An 11,548-nucleotide genomic window follows, 5' to 3' on the forward strand; every position below is an offset into this window, starting at 1 on the left:
TTCCCCCTTTAACCATTAGTCTTTCCAGAGCTGTGCCTTGACCTTCATAATGAAGCTTTGAGTTCTCTTGGATCTGTCCGAGGAAAAGCTCGCCCTCGGCTGTATCCTCGGACCCTCGGCGTATGGGCCAATTCGCAGAGTTAACAAATTCTTAACTCTGGAGCAGGTCAGCCCTCCATACTACAGTCCAAAGGCCCATATGCCCACTTGGGTCCTTTTACTCCCCACAATAGCCCCTCAAAACTCTATTTTTCATCATCCGAGGAGAAAAATAGGATTTTGATCCAACGAGGACTTACCTCACACGTTTTGTAAATAATTGCACGTGTGGAGACCGTTTCGCGTTCCAGAAGATGCCACTTGGCGGTTTTATTTTAAAAAATGTGCGCATTTATTACCGTAAGTTACGCCTTGTCCCCCACGTTCAACGGTGAGATGAGCATCCAACGGCCCTTGTTACTCCATGAAAATTTGGGCGGGACAAATGTAATTTCGAGGCCGCTTCCCGCACGTCGTGACGCTTCGGGAACCTGCGCCTTCATTTATTTCTTCAGAAGCTAATCCCATCAAAACATCAGTAATCACCTTTTGTCTGCACAAATCCGTGGAAATTAGCACAACTTCAAATTTGTAAGTGATTATTCCTTTTCCTTAACCCATTCTCCTCGGATCCTGTCCTCGGCTCCCCTTCTAACCGTTTTCCCTCTTAGAACTTAGTCTTTCGTTCCTTTCTAATGGGAAAGTTTATGTGTCTAGTTGATACTGCCACTAGGATAGAAGGTTTTAGAGCTAAGTATAACATCCCCAGCGACGTAGGTTTAAAATACTGCCCGGCAGAAGCCGTGGCCGGTTCTAGGAAAACCGGAGAGGTCATTATCCCAATGGTCACCTTCGTAGAAGGTGGAATGACCCTCCCAATGAAACCCATAACCAGGGAGTACCTCCGCAACCACCGGTTGTGTCCCGATCAGTGCGCTCCCAACGTTTTTAGAGTCTTAGGTAGTGTCGATGCTCTAAACGAGCAGATGGGTCTCAACCTTACCTGGCACGACGTTGTTTTCATGTACGAGTGCCATAAACTTAAAAATATAGGTTATTACATCAAATCCCGTTCTAGCGTAGTTAGGTTAATCTCTTGTTTACCCAAGTCTAATAAAGGCATGAAGGATTACTACCTCATCGTCTCAGGCAACTGGCACGACGGCCCCCACTGCCCAGTTGAGTGGGGAGATCCAGGTGCGACACCTTAGGATTTAACTTCCCACCCTATAACTCCCTCTATCATCTAGGAATGTGCATTTGCATTTACTTAAGCATCTAACTTTAATTTATTACATGTTCTACGAATCTGACCATGTTTGTTTATTTGGATGTCTTTCTTTGCAGATAAGCAACTCGTACGCCCACGTTTAAGCCATTGCAACGTTGCCGATTTGAATCGAGTGCTACGCTCCGAGGTGTTCGTCAGCGAAGACTTACAAGTGAGGGCATCTCATCTGATTCTAGGGTACAACCCTATCTCCTCGGACTTCCAGGAGATCAAGAACGCAATAATTGCGGGTGACCGGAGGCGAAGAAGGATTCACGTAGCCAGGCCGCACTTTTTGGCCGACCACGACATCCCTGACGCCCCTCACACCGTATTGTACACACAGTCCATAGCGGTAATCCCCCTCACTGTGCACTCTCAGGCAATTGCTGTCCCAGAGGAGCGAGTGTCTTCTTCGAACACGTTGGACGAGGAGATAGAACAGTTTCAGTTCGAGGACTCCCTACGACCTCGCGGAAACCCGTTCGTTATTCTTTCTGACGAGGAAGAATAAGCAGCCAAGGCCTCTGGGATCGAAGGTCTAGTGATAGCGCGTCCAGACGACAGCTCCATTAAAGAAGAGATGGACGAGCTGAAAGACCTTATGACCGCGAGAGGCGCACGAGTGGCAAAGAAGGGAACGAGGGGGTCCCAAGTTCCCCCAGCTTTACCACCACCTCCTCCTCCTTCAGCCAACCCCTAGCCTCCGGCCGAAGATCCAAAGAAGAAAAGGAAGGGGGAGGCCGAGGGGGCTGGTGGTGAGAAGCCAAAGAAACAAAAACAACTGCCAGCGCCGACCCAGCAACAGAAACTGGACAAGGGGAAAGGGCGGGCCCGTTCAGTCGAAAGCGGGGAAATCAGGGACATGGCCGAAGTGCGCCGAGCACCGGCCACCTGGTCTCCTGACCTGAGACTAGACGGCGCACCAATTCCCTGCCACTCCAGCATTAGGGCAGTCCAGCAAGGCCACTCCCACCACTTGGCCGAGGTGCTAGAGCGTCCTCTTCTGCTGCCCAAGTACATGGAAAACTTGGAAAAAATGGGTCAGCCTCAGTTATTCCTTTCATTAAAAAGGGGTCTAGCTCTGGTAAGTTCCACCTGACACTTGTACTCTAGATTCATTTGTAGATACTTTACCATTTTTAACTTCCTGACATTTTCGCAGTCCATCCAAGAAGTTTTCGCTGCCGAGAAGTTTGTGGAGGACTATCAGAAGCGAGTTGGAGTGGAGCAAGAGCTAAGGCAGGAGACAGAAAGATCCCTAGGCCAGGCCTTAGCAGAAAACGGGAAGATCACATCGCAGTTGGCCGACTTGAAAAGGGAAAGGGATGGCGCCGAGGCCAGCTTAAAAACGATGGAGACCCAAGTGGAGGGGCAGCGTAAGCTTCTTCGTCAAAAGGACAACGAGCTCTCTCTAGCCCAACAGGTACGCTCCGACTTGGAGAAGGAGCTTACGCTGATGAAGGAGGAGGCTCGCACCCACAAGCAAGCACTGGAGGCTGCGAAGAAGGCCAGCTATCAGAAGGGGGTGACCAGAACGCAAGAACTGTTGACAGAGGCCTTCGCGGCATTATGCCGAGAGTACTGTCAACAGGTCTGGGGAAAGGCCATGAATGCAGCAGGGGTTCCTCCAGTTTCCGAGCTGAGGAAGCCCGAGAACATCTGGCTCCCCCTAGACATACAGGAGATAGAAGACCCTCTTATAGCAGCCTCTCCTGCCCTTCCTCCTGTGATGCAAGAACTTGTTCCTGATCCTACAGAACCTGAAGGTTCCTATAAAGAGAAGGACAAGTGTGATGGCGCCGAGAAGGAGCAAGTTCAAGACATGGAGCCCCTCATCCCTTCAACAGACAAAGGGAAGCAAGTTTTGTCCACCTTTGAGCTGGAACTGAAGAGTACCGAGGCTGGTAGCAGCTCCCTCCAAGACCCCCCTCCACAAACTTAAGGCCTAGGATAGAAATTTTTGTACTCCTCCCTTTTTTTTGTATATGATTAATGAAGAACAGTTTTATTCAACTTTCATTCATGTTGTATTTGTTTTACTTTATTCTTTTTGTGCTTTTGATGAAAGTTCTCACTAATAAATAGTTAAAGGGAGAACAGAATAAGTAAGTCTAACTCCACCAATCAAACAACTATAACTTCCAAACAGCCGTATAACTTAGTTTGGTCATTAATCAATGCCTTAGTTAAAAGACCCATATGATGGTTGAACCTTTGTAATGTGAAGTATTACTCTCAGTAGGATGTCAGGTCCAAGGGTTATTCCTTGCAAAAATTTATTTAATACTTAATGATATAGAACTTAAAATCTAAGTTAACGAATAGTAAAATAGTGATTTCCACAAAGCATGTGATAAGAATAAGAACAGTAACTGAGATATCAATTTTCACAAGGTTTGTGATCCGAGGACCATACTTAAACAAATTTATGTTTGACACTTAAGAATAGTAACTTCAAATGTTAATTTTCCCAAAGTAGGAGGTCCGAGGACCCGGCATAACTAAGGTTCTATTTAACAAATGACAAGATATCAATTTCTACAAGGTTTGTGGTCTGAGGACCATACTTAACCAAGTTTCTGTTTGACACTTACGAATAGTAACTTCAAATGTTAATTTTCCCAAAGTAGGAGGTCCGAGGACCCGGCATAACTAAGGTTCTGTTTAACAAATGACAAGATATCAATTTCCACAAGGTTTGTGGTCCGAGGACCATACTTAACCAAGTTTCTGTTTGACACTTAATAATAGTAACTTCAAATGTTAATTTTCCCAAAGTAGGAGGTCCGAGGACCCGACATAACTAAGGTTCTGTTTAACAAATGACAAGATATCAATTTCCACAAAGTTTGTGGTCCGAGGACCATACTTAACCAAGTTTCTGTTTGACACTTACGAATAGTAACTTCAAATGTTAATTTTTCCAAAGTAGGAGGTCCGAGGACCTGGCATAACTAAGGTTCTGTTTAACAAATGACAAGATATCAATTTCCACAAGGTTTGTGGTCCGAGGACCATACTTAACCAAGTTTCTATTTGACACTTAATAATAGTAACTTCAAATGTTAATTTTCTCAAAGTAGGAGGCCCGAGGACCTGGCATAACTAAGGTTCTGTTTAAAAAATGACAAGATATCAATTTCCACAAGGTTTGTGGTCCGAGGACCATACTTAACCAAGTTTCTGTTTGACACTTAATAATAGTAACTTCAAATGTTAATTTTTCCAAAGTAGGAGGTTCGAGGACCCGGCATAACTAAGGTTCTGTTTAACAAATAACAAGATATCAATTTCCACAAGGTTTGTGGTCCGAGGACCATACTTAACCAAGTTTCTGTTTGACATTTACGAATAGTAATTGCAAGCCCCTGAAGTATTTATAATTTGAACTACTAACTAACAAAAGCACATTTTATTAATAATAATACCTTCGAAGGTTATTTACATTCCATGGGTGTGGTACAATTCTTTCATCTAGGTCGGCTAGCCGATATGACCCTATGCCCGCTACGGAAACAATGCGATAGGGGCCTTCCCAGTTTGGTCCTAACTTACCCCAAGCTGGGTTCTTAGAAGTGCCCACAAATTTTCTTAGTACAAGATCCCCAGGTGCGAGTGGCCTTAGCTTCACGTGGGCGTCATATCCCCGTTTAAGCTTCTGTTGATAATAAGTCATTTGGACCATAGCTGCCTCGCGTCATTCCTCAAGTAAATCAAGGCCTTTCTCCAGGAGGACGTCGTTATTCTCTGGGCTAAAAGAACTCGTCTTCAGGGTGGGAAAACCAGATTCCAGAGGTATCACCGCCTCGGCTCCATAAGTCATAGAGAATGGCGTTTCTCCCGTGGACCTGCGTGGTGTAGTCCGATACGTCCACAGAACATGTAGGAGCTCTTCTACCCATCTGCCCTTCGCATCGTCCAACCTTTTCTTCAGCCCACTAACTATGACCTTGCTAACGGCCTCGGCTTGCCTATTTCCCTGAGGATAAGCTAAGGTGGAGTATCTATTTATGATGCCCATATCACCACAATATTTCCTAAAAGCCTTGCTGTCGAATTGAACGCCATTGTCTGAGATAAGTGTGTGTGGTATACCAAATCTAGTGACGATGTTTTTCCAGACAAACTTCTTGGAATCAACATCTCTGATATTTGCTAAGGGCTCGGCCTCAACCCATTTAGTGAAATAGTCTGTCCCCACGAGAAGCCATCTTTTGTTTCCTGCAGCGCTCGAAAATGGCCCCACTATGTCCAATCCCCATTGTGCAAAAGGCCAAGGACTGGAGAGAGGGTTGAGAGCCCCTCCAGGTTGATGAATATTAGGGGCGAACCTCTGGCATTGATCACACTTTCGAGCATAGTCATGAGCCTCCCTCTGCATATTGGGCCACCAATAACCCTGAGTCAGAGCTCTGTGGGCTAAGGACCTTCAACCGGTGTGGCTCCCACAAATCCCTTCATGCAGTTCTTCCAAAAGTGCCTCCGTTGATTCAGGATACACACACAACAAGTATGGTCCTGAGAAGGACCGTTTATACAGTTTCTGGTCCTCGGACAACCAGAAACGTGGCGCCTTTCGACGTATCTTATCTGCTTCAGATTTGTCCTCAGGAAGGATGTCATTCTTAAGAAAAGATATAACCGAGTCAATCCAACTAGGTCCAGGCCTTATCAGATGAATGCGAACTGCGCTAACAATGGTAAGAGTTGGCTCTAGCAAATCCTCCACGAGGATAATCTTGGGCAAACCCTGAGCCGAGGACATCGCTAACGTAGCCAAAGAATCTGCATGGGTGTTTCCACTCCTAGAAATGTGAGCTAAGACGAAGGAGTCAAATTCAGCTTGCTGACGCTTGACCTGGGCCAAATATTCCTGCATTCTGGGGTCTCTAGCCTCCATGGTCCCCATGACTTGGCCGACTACTAACTGAGAGTCCGAGAACACATGGATTTCCTTTCCACCCATCCTACGTACCATCTTCATGCCCACCAAGACTGCTTCATACTCGGCCTTATTATTAGTAGCCGAGAACGCCAATCTCAAAGATTTTTCGAAGACAATCCCCTCAGGGGACATTAGGACAAGTCCAACACCAGACCCTCTCTGATTAGCTGCCCCATCCACATACACTTTCCAAGTCGGAGGTACTGCGGCTGTGATCACACCAACTGATTTTTCATCCATGCGCGCCTCTTTCAGAGTTTCTTCTAACAATGGTTCGGTAAACTCTGCCACCAAGTCAGCGAGGACCTGCCCCTTCACCGAGGTGCGAGGCCTGTATTTAACGTCAAAAGCTCCTAAAATGGTTCCCCACTTTGCTACCCTACCAGAGTAATCGGCGCTGCGTAACACCGCCTTGAGAGGCAATTGGGTCAGAACCACCACAGTGTGAGACTGGAAATAATGAGGAAGCTTGCGCGTGGTATGAACTATGGCCAGAAGTGCTTTCTCCAAGAGTAGATAGCGCATCTCGGCCTCATTCAAAGACTTACTAACGTAGTAGACCGGTCTTTGCACCCCGCTTTCATTCCTTATAAGGACCAGGCTGACCGCATGGACGGCCACTGCCAGATAAGCAAACAAGACCTCGTCTGCCTCGGGGCGAGACAAAATAGGTGGCCGAGAAAGATATTGCTTAAGCTGTTGGAAAGCTAACACGCAATCCTCGGTCCATTGAAACCCTTTCCACTTATTCAACAATTGGAAGAAAGGACGGCATCGGTCAGCTGACCGAGAGATAAACCTATTCAATGCAGCAATCATTCCGGTCAATTTCTGGATCTCTTTTGGGTTCCGAGGCGGCTGCAAATCCTGAATAGCCTTGACCTGCGCTGGATTCACCTCTATGCCTCTATGAGTAATCATATACCCCAGGAACTTTTCAGATCCCACGCCAAAAGAGCACTTAGAGGCGTTAAGACGCAACTTGTACTTTCTTAGCACCTGGAAGGTGTCGGCTAGATCTTTGACGTGTAAAGGTATTGTTTTGCTCTTCACCACCATATCATCTACATACACCTCAATGGTCTTCCCTAATTGCTGTTCAAACATTCTGGTCATCATTCTTTGGTAGGTAGCCCCAGCATTCTTCAATCCAAATGGCATGACCTTATAGTGGTAGTTCCCTGTTGGAGTAATGAAAGCAGTCTTCTCCTGATCCTCCAATGCTAATGGAATCTGATGGTAACCCTGGAAGGCATCCAAAAAACTCATTCGAGGATGTCCGACAGTGGCATCCACCAGTTGATCAATACGCGGCATTGGGAACGAATCCTTGGGGCAGGCCTTGTTCAAATCTGTGAAGTCCACACACACTCTCCACGTTCCATTCTTCTTTTTAACCACAACCGTATGCACCAACCATTCGGGGTAGAAAACTTCTTTAATAGCCCCAGCCCTCTTGAGTTTAAGCACATTTTCCTTCACAGCCTCGGAATGTTCTTTGGAAGAACGCCGAGGTGGCTGCCTTCTCGGAACAATGGCAGGGTTGACATTTAAACGATGACAAATGAAGCTCGGATCTACGCCTGGAGCCTTATAAAGGTCACACGCAAAAACATCAATATTGTCCTTCAGAAATTCCAACAACTCCATCTTCTCCTGGTGTGGCAAACGTATGCCAACTTGCAAGAACCTCTCTGGGTCATCTGCTATCAAAAACTTCTCTAACTCCTCACAAACAGCCTCCTCTCCTGTCACCGCTCCAGGTGCATCCGGAGCTGTTAATTGCTATGACTCTTGGATGGGCAAAGCTGATGACTCGGCTTCTGTCTGATGAAGCACTGTGGCCGATATGCATTGCCGGGCCACCGTTTGGCTGCCGAGGATTTCCTCAACATATTCCCCAGAAGGGAACTTAACTTTAACATGTAAGGTAGAGGAGACGGCTCCTAGAGCGTGTAGCCATGGCCTGGCGAGGATGGCCGTATATAGGGAGTACGCGTCGACCACAATGAAATCCACCTCAACCGTTTCTGAGTCGGATTGAACGGGCAAGCGAATCTATCCCTTCGGCACAACGGCTCTTCCTTCGAAACTTATGAGTGGCGAGTCATAAGGAGTGAGATCTTCTAGCTTCAACCTTAGCCCCTTAAATAAATCAGGGTACATGATATCTGCACCGCTGCCCTGATCAATCATCACTCTCTTCACATCATAACTCCCTATCCTAAGAGTAACTACAAGAGCATCATCATGGGGTTGGATAGTACCAACCTTATCCTCCTCCGAAAATTCCAAGACGGGTAAAGTCACCTTCAACCTCTTCGGCCTGCAGCCTGCCTCCTGGGCCTGAGAATGGGAAACCGCCATCACCCTAGTGGGACCTGAGCCAGTCCTGCCAGGTGCAGCGAAAATAACGTTAATTGTTCCCAATGCCGGCTGAGATGGATTATTCTTCTGATTGTTCGAGCCAGATTGGCTGCCCTGTCCACCAGGTTGACACAAGTGCTGCTTTAGTTTTTCTTCACTGACCAGTTGCTCCAAGTGGTTCCAAAGGGTCCGACAGTTCTCGGTAGTGTGGCCCACGTCCTGATGGTACTGACAAAAGAGGTTCTGATTCCTCTTCGCAGGGTCTCCTGCCATCTTACTAGGCCACCTGAAGAAGGGCTCCTTACGAAATTTCTCCAGTAATTGGTGCACTAGTTCTCGAAACACAGTGTTTACGGCCTGAGTTGCTGCCGAGCCAGATTGACCACTATAATCTCTCCTCGGCTTGTTGTTGTGGTACCTGTCCGACCTAAAATCCCTTCTCTCCTGCGGGATAACCTTCTCCTTACCCTTTCCTTGCTGCTGGTCTTCCTTCACTCTCTTGTACTCGTCAATACGGTCCATGAGGCGACGTACGCTGCAGACGGGCTTTTTAGTCAAAGACTTTCTCAAGTCGTGATTAGTAGGAAGACCTACCTTAAAATTATTGAGCGCCACCTCATCAAAGTCACCATCTATTTCATTAAACATTTCCCAGTACCGGTCAGAATATGCTTTCAACGTCTCCCCTTCCCTCATGGTCATGGATAGCAGCGAGTCCAATGGCCGAGGTACTCTGCTACACGTAATAAACCGCAAAGCGAATGCTCTAGTGAGCTCCCCAAACGAACCTATAGACCCCGATTTAAGGCCGTTGAACCACCTCATAGCAACAGGTCCCAAGCTAGAGGGGAAAACTTTACACATCAGGGTCTCGTTGTGAGAGTGCACCGCCATCCTCTGGTTAAAGTGACTCACGTGCTCCACTAGATCAGTCCGGCCATTGTAGATGGTAAATGTGGGCTGGGTAAACCTCTTGGGAAGCCTCCCTTTCTCAATCCTCCGTGAAAACGGAGATTTGGAAAGTTGATGCAACGCCCGACTCATAGCATCGTTCCCTAAGCCCCTAGAAGGAAGTTTCTTGCGTCTGCGAGATGGCTGGTCGTCCTCCTCACCAGAGGACATTGTACTGGGGGGTGAGCATGGCCTTGAGCTGTAGCTACCTCCCCGGACCTCCTCTGAGGAAGGATTAGATGAGGACGGCGAAGACATACGTCTAGCGCGGCGTAGCTTCCTCTTCAAACGATTAATCTCCTTCTGCATGGCTTTAGCACCATCCTCATGGGTGGTACTACCCCTACCATGAGTATGGCTAGCCCCGGGGTATTATGTATGGACACTTTCCTCACGATCCCTTCGACGCTCAAGACACTCGAAAAGATCCTCCGGTTGTGATCCCTGTGACTCTGCATGGTGAGAACCCAGGCCTGCCATAGTATCCCAACTCCTTCTAGACTAGATTTCCCACAGACGGCGCCAATTGTAAGTGCACAATTACACCTGGACCCAAAGACAATTACGGGCTCAGGCCCAATGAGCCTTAAACAATAAAATTTGTAAAGTGTGGGCTTGAAATCTAGGTTAGAGATACTGAGAACTTGATAACAGGCTAAAAGTTACAAACACTTGCAAATAACAAATGATAATTGCAAATAGACCTCCTCGGACGTAAGCCGAGGACTACTTCTGTATTATTTCTCTTTCTCTCTTAGAAGTTACAATTCTTAATTTCTTTCTTTGTTACCGACCCCCCTTTTCTCTGGCGTTCATCCCCCTTAAATACTTCTTTTCCTGATGCTTTATCCACGTGTTGCTCCAACCCCCTCCCCCCTAGATATTTCTTTTCTTAGTACCTTTGAATAGTGACCAGAAGTTTCAGTTCTACTGTTCAGGGGTCACTTCCCCATTAATGCGGCCAGGGAGGTAGGTGCAGAGTCTTTAATGTGGTGGTGGCAGCCTTTTCTTTTGGTATTTTTCTAACACCGGTGTACCTCTAAAATTCAGGGTTTCCTCCTTTAACCATTAGTCTTTCCAGAGCTGTGCCTTGACCTTCATAATGAAGCTTTGAGTTCTCTTGGATCTGTCCAAGGAGAAGCTCGTCCTCGGCTGTATCCTCGGACCTTCGGCGTATGGGCCAATTCGCAGAGTTAACAAATTCTTAACTCTGGAGCAGGTCGGCCCTCCATGCTACAGTCCAAAGGCCCATATGCCCACTTGGGTCCTTTTACTCCCCCACACGTTTCCAATATTATATAAAATATCTCTTTAATAAAAATCCTTTCACTTTTCAAAAACAAACTCTTTTTTATTTTGTATTTAGTGAATTTGTTTTCTTTTACATTTTGAGAAATTTGTATCTAGAGAGTTAGGGATACACAAATGCATGGATGTTTTATTCCCCATTAGAAGAAAAATATGCTATGATTTTATGGTTAAAACTTTGGGACATGTCCTACTTTGTCATCCATAAATTTTTTTTTTTCATTTTGTATATTGTTATTATTGTAGTTCTCTTACATTATATTGGATATGTCAAGGCATATAAAAGTAACATTTATTATTTAATTAATCTAAAATTAATTTATTTATGTACATTAATTTTATGCTTTCTTAAACTATTATTATACTAGTCGTAAACTCATGCATTGCATAGGAAAACGTAATATAATTATTTTATAAGAATATAATATAAAAATTGTAAGTTAAATAGTACATGTGTTATTTGAAGTATTTTTAAAAAAAAATTATGTAATGTAACATATAATGTATTCTAGATTCAACAATAACAATACATAGTGATATATGAAAAACTTAATTTAGTAAAAAAAATTATAATTACATAATTATAATTTATATATATATATATATATATATATATATAAATAGAGAATATTAAAAATAAAATGTACATTCCTATTCCATGGAAC

Source organism: Castanea sativa, chromosome 2 (genome assembly GCF_040712315.1).
Source record: "Castanea sativa cultivar Marrone di Chiusa Pesio chromosome 2, ASM4071231v1".
NCBI lineage: Eukaryota > Viridiplantae > Streptophyta > Magnoliopsida > Fagales > Fagaceae > Castanea > Castanea sativa.